Raw genomic sequence first — 17932 nt, forward strand, 5'->3', positions numbered from 1 at the left:
CTATATTGTTTTGAGATACTTCTATATGTCACCATACACATGATTATCTAAAACATTTGCTCATTTAGATGGTGAAATCAGTTTTGGCATTGACAGTGCTGAATAACAATTATGAAATACCTCCATGACAACTAAATGCAGCTTAGTTAATATAAATGTTTTTATTGGTTTTCACATTTTTATGCTACACATTTCAGTTTGCATGTTAAATTACAAGTGTCATAACCGTTCATAACATCAAACAAAAGCAACCGAGGAAAATTAAAAGTACAAAAAAAGACAGACTAAAGAGTAAGAAAAAACCCACAAACGAGGATCACTATAAATATTTATATCTACATGTTTTGACCCTCCCCGTGGCCGTCGGCCCCATTTGGCCAATCCACGTTGCCCAGCATGATGTTGGATCTAGCGTGTATTTCCCTGTGTATTGCTGCTCCCTCTGGTTCTCCGCTTGCCCTTGGACCGGTGTCCTGCGGCTATGCCCCTTGTATCCAGTTGTCTTTTTTTAAAAATGAATTTCCTCCCCCCTCCCCACCCACACGATCTGTGGCTTGTCTATGCACTCCCTCCCCCTCCCCCCCCCCCCCCCCCAGCTTTATTGGCTGTGCTGCAGTGCATCAGGTGAGTCAACATTCACGTGATGAAGGAACTGCGCTCCAAAAACTAGTGACTCCAAACAAACCTGTTAGACTTTAATCTGGTGTTGTAAGACTTCTTGCTGTATCTGAACAGGAAGAGGAACCTGGGCAACAGGTTCATCTTGATCTTCTACACCCTCCCCGCCAGGGAGAGTAGGAGCGTGGCCCACCTCTGCAGTTCCTTCTTTACTTCCTCTACCAGACTGGTCAGGTTCCATTTGTGAATCCGTGTCCAGTCATGGGCAATTTGGAACTCCAGGTAGAGGAATTTGTTTTAAACTTGCTTGAATGGCAGCCCCTCCAGCTCTGCCCCTCACCCTTGCGGAATCACCAGGAAGATTTCACTTTTGCTCAGTTTGAGTTTGTGGATATGAGAAGGCTCCAAACTCTTTCAGAAGCATCATGATTCCCCCCCCCCCCTGCCAATGGTGCTTTGGGGGTCCAAGACGTAGAGGGGCAGATCATCGGCAAAGAGATGCTCTATATTCCCTCTCTGGATCCCCTTCCATTTTTTTGCCGTTCTGAGGGCGATCGCCAGGGTGAATAAAAGCAGGCATAGCCGGAATCCTGGCCATGGGAGTTCACCCATGCGTGAACCCTGCTCCAAGCCTAAACTGCTCCAGTACCTCTATGAGGTACTTCCTCATTTGGATCTTCAAACTTTTGGATCTTCAAACTTCAGAGAGTCGTGAACACTGCCCAGTCCATCATACAAACTGGCCTCCCATCCATTGACTCCATCTACACCTCCCGCTGCCTGGGGAAAGCGGGCAGTATAATCAAAGATCCCTCCCACCCCGCTTACTCACTCTTCCAACTTCTTCCATTGGGCAGGAGATACAAAAGTCTAGGAACATGCACGAACAGACTCAAAAACAGCTTCTTCCCCGCTGTTACCAGACTCCTAAACAACCCTCTTATGGACTGACATGATTAACACTATACCCCTATATGCTTCACCCGATGCCGGTGGTATGTAGTTACATTGTGTACCTTGCGTTGCCCTATTATGTATTTTATTTTATTTTCATGTACTTAATGATCTGTTGAGCTTTTCGCAGAAAACTACTTTTCACTGTAGCTCGGTACACGTGACAATAAACAAAATCCAATCCAAATCCAAATCTACTCGATCTGTCGAAGGCCTTTTCTGCGTCCAGGGAGATGATCACCTCTGGTGTTTTTTGATTTGATTTACTATTGTCACATGCATTAGTATACAGTGAAAAGTATTGTTTCTTGCATGCTGTACAAGACCATACCATACACATACCATACATAGGGAAGGAAGAAGAGACTGCAGAATTTAATGTCACGGTCATAGCTAGGGTGTAGGAAAAGATCAACTTAATAAGAGGTACGTCCATTCATAAGTCTGATGGCAGCAGGGAAGAAGTTGTTTTTGAGGCGGTTGGTAGGTGAGCTCAAACTTTTGTATTGTTTTCCTGACGGAAGAAGGTGGAAGAGAGTATGTCAGGGGTGCGTTGGGTCCTTAATTATGCTGGCTGCCTTTCCGAGGCAGCGGAAATTGTAGACAGAGTCCATGGATGGGAGGCTGGTTTGCATAATGGATTGGGCTACATTCACAACCTTTTGTAATTTCCTGCAGTCTAGGGCAGAGCAGTATCCATACCAAGCTGTAATACAACCAGAAAGAATGCTGAGAAAGTAGAGTCTTTGGTGGACTTTCTTAACTATAGTGTCAGCATGCGGAGGACCAGGACAGGGTGTTGGTGATCGGGACACAAAAACTTGAAGCTCTCGACCCTTTCTACTTCGTTCCCATTGATGTAAACAGGGGCATGTTCCCCACTCCGTTTCCTGAAGTCGATGACAATCGCCTTTGTTTTGTTGACATTGAGGGAGATTATTGTCGTCGCACCAGTTCATCAGATTCTCTATCTCGTGTCTGTACTCTGTCTCGTCATTGTTTGAGATCCGACCCACTTCGGTGGCGTCATCAGCAAATTTGAAAATCGAGTTGGAGGGGAATTTGGCCACACAGTCATAGGTATATAAGGAGTATAATACGGGGCGGCGGACACAGCCTAGTGGTGTTGAGGATGATCATGGAGGAGGTGTTGTTGCCTATTCTTACTGATTGTGGCCTGTGAGTTAGAAAGTTCAGGATCCAGTCGCAAGGGGAGGAGCCGAGGCCCAGGCCACGGAGTTTGGAGATGAGTTTCGTAGGAATAATGGTGTGAAGGCGGAGCTGTAGTCAATAAATAGGAGTCTGACATAGGTGTCTTTGTTATCTAGGTGTTCCAGGGTTGAGTGCAGGGCCAGGGAGATGGCATCTGCTGTGGACCTGTTGTAGGCTGGTAGGCGAACTGTAGTGGATCCAGGCAATCCGGGAGGCTGGAGTTGATTCGTGCCATGACTAACCTTTCGAAGCACTTCCTAATGATGGATGTGAGAGCCACTGGATGATAGTCATTAAGGCACGCTGCTTGCTTTTCTTTGGTACAGGGATGGTAGTAGTCTTCTTGAAGCAGATAGGGACCTCAGATTGTTGTAAAGAGAGGTTGAAGATGTCTGTGAATACCCCCGTCAGCTGATCCGCGGAAGACCTCCGTGCTCGTCCGGGTACCCCATCCAGGCCAGTGGTTTCCGTGGGTTGACCTTCGAGAATGCTGCTCGGACATCTGCAATGGTGACCTCAGATACAAGTTCATCCGAAGCTTCTGGGGTGGAGGGCGTGCTCTCCCTGACATCTTGCTCAAAGCGTGCATAGAATGCGTTAAGCTCATCAGGGAGGGGTGCGTTGGAGCCGGCAATTTTACATGCCTTCATCTTTTAGCCCATTATGTCTTACAGACCTTGCCATTGTCGGCGGTGGTCTGTGTGGCTAGTCTGGGACTCGAGCTTGGTCCGGTACTGTCCGGTTTGCTCCCCTGGTAGGGTCATTACTACGTTCAGCAGGCGCCTAATGTTGGATGTTAGCTGCCTACCCTTAACAAAGCCCATTTGGTCCTCTGCAACCACCTCTGGTACACAGTTCTCCAGTTGCCTAGCCAAGATCATGGCCAGTATTTCCACGTCGACATTGAGCAGCGAGATGGGACTGTAGGACCCACATTCAGTCAGGTCCTTGTCTTTCTTGGGTATCAGCGAGATTGAGCCTCGTGCTACCTTTGGGGATAGGGTGCCCTTTGCTGGTGAGCCTATGAACATCTCCCGCAGGTGCTGCAGTGAATTTTTTGTCGAAGTCCACTGGGAATCCATCTGGTCCCCGTGCCTTCACCACCTGCATGGAGTTAATGCTCTCCATTGAAATATTCTGTAGACTGGCCAATATGAATAATGCACTGCAGAACATCTAGTTTAAATAATTTATTATGAAAAAACTGCATGGTAAAGATAATTGGAATAAATAAACAACAAACTACTGACACAAACTATTATAGAGCTACTGAAAAATACATCTATCCTCCAACACGACTTACTCCCAACTGCCCCATGCACAGAGCCGCATGGTAGACTTATATTGCCACGCTGCCACCTGCTGGGCGGGGGTCGTGTACAATATTATATACAGATTTGCTTTTATGCATATCATCACATCCCCTTTCCTTTGAACAATGTAATTATTTACATTAATTAGATAATTTTCTACAATTCAAGATGATATGCATAAACATTTAAATCTTTAAACTATTTACAGTCTGTCACAAATTCAGTCTCTTGGGGTTACGCCTTAGCCTTGTTGATCTTCTGAGTGGCTGCTGAACTTGTGAAGTTACTTCATCTTTCTTTGTAGTTGTGGATGCTGCTTGTTGTTCTTCTTGTACTGTTGTGTCTGTATCTTGTTGTTGTTGCTCTGTATGCTGCACTGTATCTTCTTCAGCTACCTTCAAATTATTACCTACTTCTTCATAGAATCATAGAGTTTACAGTGCAGAAGGAGGCCATTCGGCCCATCGAGTCTGCACCGGCTCTTGGAAAGAGCACCCCACCCAAGGTCCACACCTCCACCCTATCCCCATAACCCAGCAACCCCACCCAAGACTAAGGGCAATTTTGGACACTAAGGGCAATTTAGCATGGCCAATCCACCTAACCCGCACATCTTTGGACTGTGGGAGGAAACCCACGCACACACGGGGAGGATGTGCAGACTCCGCACAGACAGTGACCCAAGCCGGAATCGAACCTGGGACCCTGGAGCTGTGAAGCATTTGTGCTAACCACAATGCTACCGTGCTGCCCCAGGTTCGTGCTGCTGTTGGTTGCATTGCAAAAAGATGCCAAACTTTCAGCAGAGCTCTTCTATTCCTTCTTAAAACACCATCATCCGTGATGATGAGATACGAGTTTGGATCTGCATGACACAGTACTTTCGCATACTTAGACCATCCATTCCCTATGGAATCTTCCAGTCTGACTATATCAGCTGGATGCAACGGTTGGAGTCTTTTCGCGGATCTATCATAAAATCCCTTTTGCCTCCTTTTTTGAGAGATCAGTTGCCTCTCTAATGTATAGTTCACTGGTTCTTGTGGGATATAGGAGAAGGTCGTTCTCAGTTGCCTGTTCATCAGCAACCGAGCTGGTGAACGCCCATTGATTAATGGTGCAGAGCGATAAATTAGGAGTGCGAGATAGGTGTCATCTCAGCTATCTAATACTTTTTTCAGGAGCTGTTTAACGTTATGAACGCCCTTCTGAGGGTACAGAGGACTCGAGGTGATGTGTTTGAAATCATACTGCTGTGCAAATTCTGTCCACTCATAACTGTCGAAATAGGGATCATTGTCGCTCCATACGAAGTTCGGTATCCTGTGGCGCACAAAAATCTCTTTAACATTCTTAATGACACATCTGTCTGTGGAATTCGATAGCTGTGCTATCTCCGGATAGTTAGAAACGTAGTCTATGATCAGCAGTTATTCCTTTCCATTCAAGTGAAAGAGATCCATGACAACATTCTGCCACGGAGTTGTGACTATCTCACCCATATGCAATGGCTCTTTGCTTTGTTTGCGTTGACATTTTTGCCGGGTTTAGCAATTATCCACCATCATTTCAATGTCGTGGCATAAGGATGCCAATAAACTGCATCCTTGGCTCTTCGCTTGCACTTTTCCATCCCCAAGTGCCCTTCATGGAGTTTTGTTAGGATCATTGACCGTAATGAGTGTGGATTTTTCCACACCAAAAATTCATTCACATCACTTAACTCTGCTCGTACATTGTAAAAACTAGAGCAGGATCCTTTAGGCCATCCTTCGTGGAGATGTTGTCTTACTTTCTGCAAGACCATGTCTTTCGTGGTTTCTTCTTTAATTAGTTTGACTTCTTGTCAGATACGGGCAGGGACTCAGTGAACAGGTTTATATGGACCTGCATGTCCTCGTCCAACTGGTGTGTTTCCTCTATGCTTACAGCTCTAGATAGTGAATCAGCAACAATGAGATGCTTGCCCGGTGCATAAATCAGTTCAAAGTCATATCGTTGCAACTTCATGGTCATTCGCTGAATCCTCGGGGACAACTTGTTAAGATTTTTTAAAATTATAGCGACCAATGGTCTGTGGTCCATTTCCATTTCAAATGTTGGAAGACCGTATACATAATCATGGAACTTTGTGAGCACATGAATCAGCCCAAGACATTCCATTTCAATTGGCGCATATCTGCAGTCCGTATCAGACATTGATCTGGATGCGTACGCTACTGGAAGCCAGTTTCCTTCCAGATCTTTTTAGAGTAGGACCGCTCCCAATCCATCCTTTGATGCGTCCGTCGAGAGTTTTGTGTTTTTGCTGGGTCAAAAAACATCAGGACTGGCACTGTTGGCAATGACTCTTGCAATGCTTGCCATTCTAGTTCATGGCTGGTGGACCACTGGAATGTTGCGTCTTTCTTTATAGTTTCCTCAAGGTGTGCAATTTTATCTGCAATATTGGGAAAGAATTTGCCCACAAAATTTATCATCCCTAACATTCTTAATATGCCTTTTTCATCCTTGGGACATGGTATCTGCAAGATTGCCCATATTTTATCTTGATCAGGCCGAACGCCTTGTGCAGAGAGCTTGTCTCCGAGGAAGGTGATGCTGTGCACACCGATTTGACATTTCGTCCTGTTCAACTTCAAGCCATTTTTCTTAATACTCTTGAAGACCCCAAGAAGCCTTTTGTCATGTTCTTCCCGTGTTGATCCCCATATGATGTCATCCACATAAACTTGGACTTGATCCTTTCAACTATGTGCTCTGTGGCCTGATGAAAAATCTCTGAAGCAGAAATTATGCCAAATGGCATCCTTAAGAAGCAATATCTTCCGAAGGGTGTGTTGAACGTACATAGCTTTGTGTTTTCTCTATCTAATTTAAGTTGCCAGGAGCCTTGTGAAGTGTCTAATTTACTGAAACAAGTTGCTCCTGCCATCTTGCATGCTATTTTCTCCCTTTTTGGTATAGGGTAATGTTCTCTCATAATGTTGAGGTCCAGATCTTTAGAGTCCATACAGATTCGTAGGTGTCCATTATGCTTCTGGACACAAATCATAGAGTTTACCCAGTCCGTAGGTTCTTCTATGCGCTTAATTACACCTAAAACTGTCATCCTCTCGTGCCCAGCCTTCAATTTGTCTCTCAATGGAGCTTGTACACGTCTTGGTGCGTGAATCACTGGCTTAGTGTTCTCCTTTAATTGGATTTTGTATGTGTAAAGCAAAGTGCCGAAGCCTTGGAAAATCATTTAGTATGGAGTCTCCGGAGACATGTGGGCTTGTTGCAGAGCTGTCTACACTGTAAACCCGTTTAACTAGCTGCAGTTCCTCACACACTTCTACTATCAGAGATTCGCATTCCGCCGCCACAACGGAAAATTTCAATGTGTGAATTCTGTTTTTAACATTGACATTGAGCTCGTATGCACGGTAGCATGGTGGTTAGCACAATTGCTTCACAGCTCCAGGGTCCCAAGTTCGATTCCCGCTTGGGTCACTGTGCGGAGTCTGCACATCCTCCCAGTGTGTGCGTGGGTTTCCTCCGGGTGCTCCGGTTTCCTCCCACAGTCCAAAGATGTGCAGGTTAGGTGGGTTGGCCATGCTAAATTGCCCTTAGTGTTGGGTGGGGTTACTGGGTTATGGGGATAGGGTGGAGAAGTGCAGTTGGGTAGGATGCTCTTTCAGAGAGCCGGTGCAGACTCGATGGGCCAAATGGCCTCCTTCTGCACTGTAAATTCTATGATAACAACGTAATTTTATTTCCATTGTAATCTATTAACAATTACTGTTTGTAATATATATGAATGACTTGGAATAAAACGTAGCTGGTCTGATTAGCAAGTTTGCGGATGATACTAAGATTGCTGGTGTTCCAAGGACAGCATGGTGGCGCAGTAGTTAGCACTGCTGTTTCACTGTGCCGAGGTCCCAGGTTCAATCCCAGCTCAGGGTCACTGTCGGTGTGGAGTTTACACGTTCTCCCCGTGTTTGCGTGGGTTTCGCCCCTACAACCCAAAAGGTGTGCAGGGTAGGTGGATTGGCCACGCTAAATTGCTCCTTAATTGGGAAAGAAATAATTGGGTACTCTAAATTTTTTTTTCTCTTTTTTAAATTGCTGGAGATGCGGATAAGACCATAAGACCATAAGACATAGGAGCGGAAGTAAGGCCATTCGGCCCATCGAGTCCACTCCACCATTCAATCATGGCTGATTTCAACTCCATTTACCCGCTCTCTCTCCATAGCCCTTAATTCCTCGAGAAATCAAGAATTTATCAACTTCTGTCTTAAAGACACTCAACGTCCCGGCCTCCACCGCCCTCTGTGGCAATGAATTCCACAGACCCACCACTCTCTGGTTGAAGAAATTTCTCCTCATCTCTGTTCTAAAGTGACTCCCTAAGGCTGTGTCCCCGGGTCCTAGTCTCCCCTGCTAATGGAAACAACTTCCCTACATCCACCCTATCTAAGCCATTCATTATCTTGTAAGTTTCTATTAGATCTCCCCTCAACCTCCTAAACTCCAATGAATATAATCCCAGGATCCTCAGACGTTCACCGTATGTTAGGCCTACCATTCCTGGGATCATCCGTGTGAATCTCCGCTGGACCCGCTCCAGTGCCAGTATGTCCTTCCTGAGGTGTGTGTGAGTATTCTAAATGGGGCCTAACTAATGCTTTATAAAGCTTCAGAAGTACATCCCTGCTTTTATATTCCAAGCCTCTTGAGATGAATGACAACATTGCATTTGCTTTCTTAATTACGGACTCAACCTGCAAGTTTACCTTTAGAGAATCCTGGACTAGGACACCCAAGTCCCTTTGCACTTCAGCATTATGAATTTTGTCACCGTTTAGAAAATAGTCCATGCCTCTATTCTTTTTTCCAAAGTGCAAGACCTCGCACTTGCCCACGTTGAATTTCACCAGCCATTTCTTGAACCACTCTCCTAAACTGTCTAAATCTTTCTGCAGCCTCCCCACCTCCTCCATACTACCTGCCCCTCCACCTATCTTTGTATCATCGGCAAACATAGCCAGAATGCCCCCAGTCCCGTCATCTAGATCGTTAATATATAAAGAGAACAGCTGTGGCCCCAACACTGAACCCTGCGGGACACCACTGGTCACCGGTTGCCATTCCGAAAAAGAACCTTTTATCCCAACTCTCTGCCTTCTGCCTGACAGCCAATCGTCAATCCATGTTAGTACCTTGCCTCGAATACCATGGGCCCTTATTTTACTCAGCAGTCTCCCATGAGGCACCTTATCAAAGGCCTTTTGGAAGTCAAGATAGATAACATCCATTGGCTCTCCTTGGTCTAACCTATTTGTTATCTCTTCAAAGAACTCGAAACAGGTTTGTCAGGCACGACCTCCCCTTACTAAATCCATGCTGACTTGTCCTAATCCGACCCTGCACTTCCAAGAATTTAGAAATCTGATCCTTAACAATGGATTCTAGAATCTTGCCAACAACCGAGGTTAGGCTAATTGGCCTATAATTTTCCATCTTTTTCCTTGTTCCCTTCTTGAACAGGGGGGTTACAACAGCGATTTTCCAATCCTCTGGGACTTTCCCTGACTCCAGTGACTTTTGAAAGATCATAACTAATGCCTCCACTATTTCTTCAGCTATCTCCTTTAGAACTCTAGGATGTAGCCCATCTGGGCCTGGAGATTTATCAATTTTTAGATCTCTTAGTTTCTCTAGCACTTTCTCCTTTGTGATGGCTACCATATTCAACTCTGCCCCCTGACTCTCCGGAATTGTTGGGATATTACTCATGTCTTCTACTGTGAAGACTGACGCAAAGTACTTATTTAGCTCCTCAGCTATTTCCTGGTCTCCCATCACTAGATTACCAGCGTCATTTTGGAGCGGCCCAATGTCAACTTTTGCGTCCCGTTTGTTTTTAATGTATTTAAAGAAATTTTACTATCATTCCTAATGTTACTGGCTAGCCTACCTTCATAATTGATCCTCTCTTTCCTTATTTCTCTCTTTGTTATCCTCGGTTTGTTTTTGTAGCCTTCCCAATCTTCTGACTTCCCACTACTCTTTGCCACATTATAGGCTTTCTCTTTTGCTTTGATGCATTCCCCAACTTCCTTTGTCAGCCATGGCTGCCTAATCCCCCCTCTGAAAACCTTTCTTTTCTTTGGGCTGAATCTCTGTACTGTGTCCTCAATTACTCCCAGAAACTCCTGCCATTGCTGTTCTACTGTTTTTCCCACTAGGCTCTGCTCCCAGTCGATTTTCGTCAGTTCCTCCCTCATGCCCCTGTAGTTACCTTTATTTAACTGTAACACCTTTACATCTGATTCTACCTTCTTTCTTTCAAATTGGAGATTGAATTCGACCATATTATGATCACTGCCTCCTAAGTGCTCCCTTACTTTAAGATCTTTAATCAAGTCTGGCTCATTACATAACACTAAGTCCAGAATGGCCTGTTCCCTCGTGGGCTCCATCACAAGCTGTTCCAAAAAACCCTCCTGTAAACATTCAATGAATTCCCTTTCCTTGGGTCCACTGGCAGCATTATTTACCCAGTCCACCTGCATATTGAAGTCCCCCATGATCACTGTGACCTTGCCTTTCTGGCATGCACTTTCTATTTCGTGGTGCATTTTGTGCCCCCGGTCCTGACCATTGTTAGGAGGCCTGTACATAACTCCCATTATGGTTTTTTTGCCTTTGTGGTTCCTCAGCTCTACCCACACAGACTCCACATCATCTGACCCTATGTCGTTTAGTGCTATTGATTTAATTTCATTCCCAATTAACAAGGCAACCCCGCCCCCTCTGCCCACCTCTCTGTCTTTTCGATAGGTTGTGAATCCCAGTATGTTTAAATGCCAGTCCTGAACCCCCTGCAACCATGTCTCTGTGATGCCTACCACATCATACCTGCCAGTCACAATCTGGGCCACAAGCTCATCTACCTTGTTCCGTACACTGCGTGCATTTAAATATAGCACCTTTAATTCTCTATTGACCGTCCCTTTTTGTTTTCTTAGTGTGGTGGACCTTGGTTTACTGAGCCTTTCCATACACTGTGTCATATTTTGTGGGATGGGGACTATCGTAACCTCTCCTGAGTTTTGTCTTTTCGTGCTTTTATGTATTCCTAAGCAGCTACGCTTCCCTCTGATTACTTCACCTCTTGGTTCCCTGACTTTCCCTTCCCCCCCAATCTTTAGTTTAAAGTCCTATTGACCACCCTATTTACTCTTTTCGCCAGAACACTGGTCCCAGCTCGGTTCAGGTGGAGACCATCCCAACGGTATAGGTCCCCCCTGTCCCAAAACTGATGCCAGTGTCCCATGAAAAGGAACCCCTCTTTCCCACACCACTCTTTCAGCCACGTGTTAACTTCCCTTATTCTTGCCTCCCTATGCCAATTTGCACGTGGCCTGGGCAGTAATCCGGAGATTATGACCCTTGAGGACCTGTTTTTTAAATTTGAATCCTAGCTCTTTATAATCTCTAAACAGGTCCTCTTTCCTAGACTTGCCTATGTTGTTGGTACCGACATGGACCACGACAACTGGATCCTCCCCCTCCCTCTCCAGTGATGAAGATTGTCAGAGAATACAGTAGGATGTAGATCGGCTGCAAAATTGGGTGGAGATATGGCAGATGGAATTTAACCCAAACAAATGAGAGGTGATGCATTTTGGTAGATCAAATTCAGGTGGGAGCTATGAAATAAATGGCAGAACCATTAAGAGCAGAGACACAGAGAGATCTGGGCGTGCAGGTCCACAGATCCTTAAAAGTGGCAGCTCAGATGGAAATGGTGGGAAAGAAAGCATATGGCATGCTTGCCTTCATCGGACGGGGCATCGAGTATAAAAGTTCACAAATCAATTATATAGAACATTGGTGAGGCCACATTTGGAATACTGGGCGGGATTCTCTCACCCCAGACCAGTACAGAGAATCAGCAATCGTGCCGTTTTTTTTTTTTTTAAGCGACGCGGGTCCGCCATTCTCTCAACCAGCGAGAACAGAGTCATTGTGATCGGCACCGCACCTTCCGGAGAATCGTGCTGGCTGACAATGCGGGAGAGGAGGTGAGCGGCCGGCGTGTGGGGGTACCCGAGTCTGTCAGGACGGGCACGGCCGGGGCTGGGGGCGAGATGCCAGCTGGCCTGGAATGGCCTGCCATGGCAGGGCGGTTCCAAAGCCACGGCAGCCAGGCTGATGGGCATCGACTCTGGGCGCTGGCTGCCCGCAAGCCTCCCACCTTGTCCATGGAAGCCGGATCCCCTAGGGGCCGGACCGCCTCCCAGCCGGCGGCACCCACCGGCGGGCAGGTTCAGGGCCGCACCCATGACAGCCCCCCGTGAGGGCACAACAATCCAACAATGGCGCTATCAGGAGGGATGGGCAATAGTGGGCGGAGCACAGAGGGTGTGGGCAGGGGTCTGGGTGCATGCGTGGCTGTGGCGCAACCAGGGCAGACATGTAGCAAATGGCACCTGGCTGTAGAGGGGGCCATGCGCCATCCCTAAACATGTTGTATACCCACCCCCCGCAGATCATAATGTTTGGGCACCAGCCAGCGATGCAGCGATGTTGGCCGCCGTGGCGGGAGCCGCTGCCCTGCATGTGGCCCAGTGGCAGCACCAGGGGCTCATAGTGGCTGCAGCAGCAGTGGCTGCAGCAGAGGGGCTAGGTGGCATCCGCTCAGGCTGCAGGGCCTCCCGCTCGACAGGCGCAGGAGGACGAGGAGGCGGACGACGACCACAACAACGAGGGGGAGACACAGGATGCAGATACCCATGTGGATGAGGAGCAGGATGAGGAGGAGGAGGTGGTAGTGGTGCCAAAGCACCGGAGGCGTCCAATGAGGCCTCGTGTTTACCGTCGCCGCATTTCCTTTGAGGACCTGCCAGAAAGGACATGCAGGAAGAGACTCAGGATGAGTCGGGAAACCGCCACCCATATCTGCCACCTGATGGCACACCTGGCACCGCGTGGCACTGGGGGAGGACATGCTCTCCCGGTGGCCATGAAGTTTACGGTGGCCCTGAACTTTTATGCGACGGGGTCATTCCAGTCGCCGAGTGGGGACCTGTCCGGCATCTCCCAGCCATCTGCGCATCCGTACAGTGACTGACGCCCTGTATGACATCGCGGACCGGTACATCCAGCTCCCTGTGGACCGCGCCCACCAGAATGCCCAGGCAGTGGGATTCGCTGCCGTGGCCAGGCTACCCATGGTACAGGGGGCGATCGATGGGGTGCACATCGCCTTGCGGCCACCAATGGAGAACAGGGGCGTGATCATGAACAGGAAGGGGACCTACTCCATGAACATTCAGGTGGTCTGCGACCACTGCATGAAGATCCTGCACGTCTGCGCCCAGTACCCGGGCAGTGGGCATGATGCATTTATCCTGGCACAATCGTTCATCCCCGCCATGTTCTAGGGACACCCCCCCCCGCTCCAGCTGAGGGGCTGGTTGCTGGGCGACAAGAGTTACCCATTGCGATCGTGACTGGTGACACCTATACGGAGGCCACATACCGACGCGGAGACCCGCTAGAATGAGGCCCATGCAGCAATCAGGGGTAGGTTCTTTGGCTTGCTGAAGATGCCCTTCAGGTGCCTGGACCGCTCTGAGGGGACCCTCCAGTACCAGTCGGAGAGGGTCAGCCGCATCGTTGTGGTCTGCTGCGTCCTCCACAATATAGCACAGCAGAAGGGCGATGTGCGGGAGGAGAAGGAGGCAGAGGGCGAGCCCGAGGAATGGACGCCTCTCCAGATGAGGAGGATGGGGACGAGGGCGGCAATAGATGCGACATGGGGGCTGGATATGCACAGGGGGCTGCACGACGCCACCAGCTTGGCCAGCGAGCACGCGAGGCGTTGATTGCCGCACGTTTCACCAACTAGGGGGTGTAGGGGAACGCTGAGCAGGGGCACTGGCACCACTGTACCGCCCCACCTCCCCACCCAGCACCCCCACCTCCCACAACACCCATGAGACGCACCTCCCACACCACCCACCAACCTTGGATCCCACAACACCACATGCACAGCACCCTCCACCATGCATCCACCTGCGGCACAACGGGCTGGTCTCACACGATTTCCTGTGGAAGCGGGTGTGATCAGTGCCATTCAGGATGATGACAAGCCGCTCTGCGATGAGCTGTGAGAACCAAATCGTTAGCCAATGTCTGACTCATGGCCACAGCTACACCCTCCACCTGGGTGGTCTCTGTATGCGTTCTGGACACTCCATTACATGGCCATGTTGAGTAGCTGGCGGCGGTGTTCTGTGGACAGGAGGGGGTGGAGAGATTTACACCCACCAGGGCTCAACGTTCCATCGCCCTTCGACCACAATGGCACTCAGTCCCCTACACGACCCCGCACAGAGGCATCTTGCATTGCTGCAACAATGAGTTTAATTGGAACGGTAACATACAAGTGCCCTAGCCCCTATAACTAAACTGCCCTGCACCCGTGCCAACTTACTAGGTGTCAAACTTCCTGACCTTACAGGCCCTACCACTACGTCTCGTTTCCCTAGGCAGTGCATCAGGAGTGGAGGTGGAATGCGGAGACTCCTGCCCTGCGACCTGGCTCCCCGTTGGCGCCCGTTTCCTGGGATGGCTCAGCTTGGATGGGCCAGGCTGCTCCGCGGGCATGCTGGATGGTGTGGTGCCATCCTGTTCTGCCCGCTGCCCACCAGATGCACCACGGATGGAACGGGGGGGGGGGAGTCCGAGGATCCGCGGTGTTCCGGAACCTCCCCTGAAGAAGGAGTCACCGGAATGTGTCCCAGAACCTCCACCTCACTCGGGGTGCCCGGTGGCCCCCGGGCCTCTCTAAGGGACGGGGGTGCAAGCGGAGACAAGCCCCGAGGCACCACCGACACCTGGTGCTGGCAGTCCTGGAGGCCCGGTGGTATTGACCAGGGTTCTTATGTCAGCAGCGATGGAGCTCAGGGCATGGGACATCCCTGTCTGGGACTGCGCCTCCTCCCTCAGGGCTTGTGCGACGCCATCCAGCATCTGGGCAAGGCTGCCGATGCTCTCAACGATGGCCTGCTGAGACTGGACCATGGCCTGCTGAGACTGGGCCAGACTGCGGAAATGTCCAGCTGGCTCTGGCACATGGTTACCTGTGAGAAGGCAGCCCTGTCCTGGGCCACGGATGACGCATGCATATGAAGCCCCACGCCTTGCATGACCTGACCCATGGCCAAAACCGTTGCACCCATTCCCTCCACCGCTCCTACCTTCAACTGCTGTACCGATACAGCTGTGTGATGCGCACCAGTGAGTCAGTGAAGCCTCTTCACTAAAGTGCCCAACCGAGGTGATAGTCTCTGCGATGGTGGATGGTGTGGGAGACAGCAGTGATGCCAAGTCCATCTCCTCATCGGAGCCAAAGTCAGGGGTCACCTGCGTCGACCCTTGGCCTGATGGACCTTATCTCGCCCCATCTGAGGGTCACTGTCCGGTCTGTCCGTCAACTGTGTCCTCGTCCTGTGTGTGTCACTGGCCTGGCTGTCATGTCCGTCCGTGTCCTGGGTGTCCATCCGTGTCCTGGGTCCCATTGTTGGAGGAGGACCTTCCTTGCAGTCTACCCTCCCTGCCGTGGCGTGCGTCCCTGGGGGCCTCTGGACCTGGCACTGTCTTGGGCGAGGTACGCCAGATGGGCCGGGACGACCGGCGGCAGGTTCTGGAAGACACAAGACAGCATGTATCATTAGACATGCGGACTGGGTGAGGGGGTGGAGTTGGGGGGTGGGTACTTTCACATGTGTGGGTGGTTGGGGTTGGGTGGTGCCAGGGGCACGTCTCAGTGTACTCACCCTGGCTGCCCTCATCAGGTCATGCATCTTTTTGCAGCACTGTTGGCCAGTCCTGTGGGGTGTGCCCCACTGCGCTTACGGCATTGCCCACCTCCCTCCATGTTCGCCGGACTGTGCTGCCCGGGCAGCGGTGGCCCCGTCTAGGGCACAGGAACGCCCGCCTCTCCTCGACCGCGTCCAGCAGGGTGTTGAGGTAGGGGTCCCTGAACCTCGGGGCGGCACGGCAGACATCTCGGGGGGTCTCGGGACTCCGCGCCGCTCGCGCACCTTAAGCGACACGGTGCCACGTCATTGAGGCGTCGCGCGTATCCGACGCCGGTCTGGCACCACGCCCCCCGCACTTCTCGCGGCACCAGTGCTGGTCCAATTTGCAGGCCAGAATCCGTCCTCGGAGCGGTCCGTTCACGCAGTCATAAAACGCGACAGCGTGAACACTCTGCCGCGGGATTAGAGAATCCCGCCCACTGTATCCAATTCTGGTCACCACACTACCAGAAGGTCGTGGATGCTTTGGAGAGAGTACAGAAAAGGTTTACCAGGATGTTGCCTGGTATGGAGGGTATTGGCTATGAGGAGTGTGTGTGTCAGGATGAAGGCATCATGAACACTGCCGCGTATCAGGTGCAGACGTGAATGATGCACAGCTCATGGTCACACACCAGATGTACGTTCATCGAATGGAACTGCTTTGTTTGTGAAGACCGGTCTGTCATGGGTCAGTACTCGTAGGGCGACATGCATCCCGTCAATCAACACCTGGGCCTCTGGCAACTCGGCGATGATGGCGAACCCTGCTGCTTGTGCACCCTTGTGGGCTCTGTCCACATTGAATTTAATATATTGTGGCGACCGGGCGTATAGATCCTCCATGAAGGCGCGGAGGCACCTGTGCACCGAGCACTGTAAAATCCCGGAAAGTCCCCACTCAGCACCTGGAAGAGTACCATGGGGTAAGTGTCACCTTGACGGCCACCAGGAGCGAGTGTCTTCCCCCCATTCCCTCGCAGTGCCAGGTGCGTCATGATCTAGCAGATATGTAGCACTGTCCTCCTGCTCAGTCGGAGTCTTTGACAGTATGCCTGGTCTGGTAGCGCCCGCAGATCCTCGAATGAGTTGCTGGTACACACGAGGCCTCATGCGGTGTCTCCCTTGCACCTCGCCTTGGCCTGTTGGGTTTCAGCTCTCCATCGTCACTGGTTGCCTCCTGTTCCTCCGGGGCAGGCTCCACTCCTACAGGGTCCCCCTCGAGCAGCTCCAGCTTGTAAAGCCTCAGTGCATCCTCAGGGCTGCGGGCATCTAGGCCGAAGGCCACCATTCCTGGTTGAATTCCGAAGTCCACTGTCTGCATGGGGTGACAGTCAGACATGTTAGCATGATGCGTATGCCCAGGGGATACGGGAATACCAGGTCAGGCCGGCTAATAAAAATAGAAGAATCTTTATTGTCTCAAGTAGGCTTACATTAACACTGCAATGAAGTTACTGTGAAAAGCCCTTAGTCGCCACATTCCGGTGCCTGTTCGGGTACACAGATGGAGAATTCAGAATGTCCAAATTACCTAACAGCACGTCTTTCGGGACTTGTGGGAGGAAACCAGAACACCTGGAAGAAACCCACGCAGACACAGGGAGAACATGCAGACTCCGCACAGACAGTGACCCAAGGCGGTAATCGAACCTGGGACCCTGGCACTGTGAAGCAACAGTGCTAAACACTGTGCTACCGTGTCGCCCTGATGAGATATAATGACATATAAATGGCATTTACTGTACATGTAGAGTAGAACGCATTGATGCCGCTTGTCGAGGCAACTGGAGCTTGGCAATTTGGTGTGCGCCTGGTGCCCGCCACGATTTTGGCATCACGACCAGGTCTCCGCCCAATCAGCTTTCCCGATTCCGGCATCAGCCCAGGGAGAATCCCGCCCTGGATGCGTGACTTGAAAAATATAATATTCCCATACACTTCCATCCAGATGGTAGAGATTGTGGA

At 50.0% G+C, this 17932-nt stretch overlaps 1 protein-coding gene across 2 annotated transcripts in view; it reads right to left on the reverse strand.

Moving 5' to 3' along the window:
• Positions 1-17932, reverse strand: part of tctn1 (tectonic family member 1) — an 87275-nt gene that overhangs the window by 46605 nt on the left and 22738 nt on the right. The window lies entirely within an intron of this gene.

This window comes from Scyliorhinus torazame, chromosome 1, assembly GCF_047496885.1.
Source record: "Scyliorhinus torazame isolate Kashiwa2021f chromosome 1, sScyTor2.1, whole genome shotgun sequence".
Lineage (NCBI taxonomy): Eukaryota > Metazoa > Chordata > Chondrichthyes > Carcharhiniformes > Scyliorhinidae > Scyliorhinus > Scyliorhinus torazame.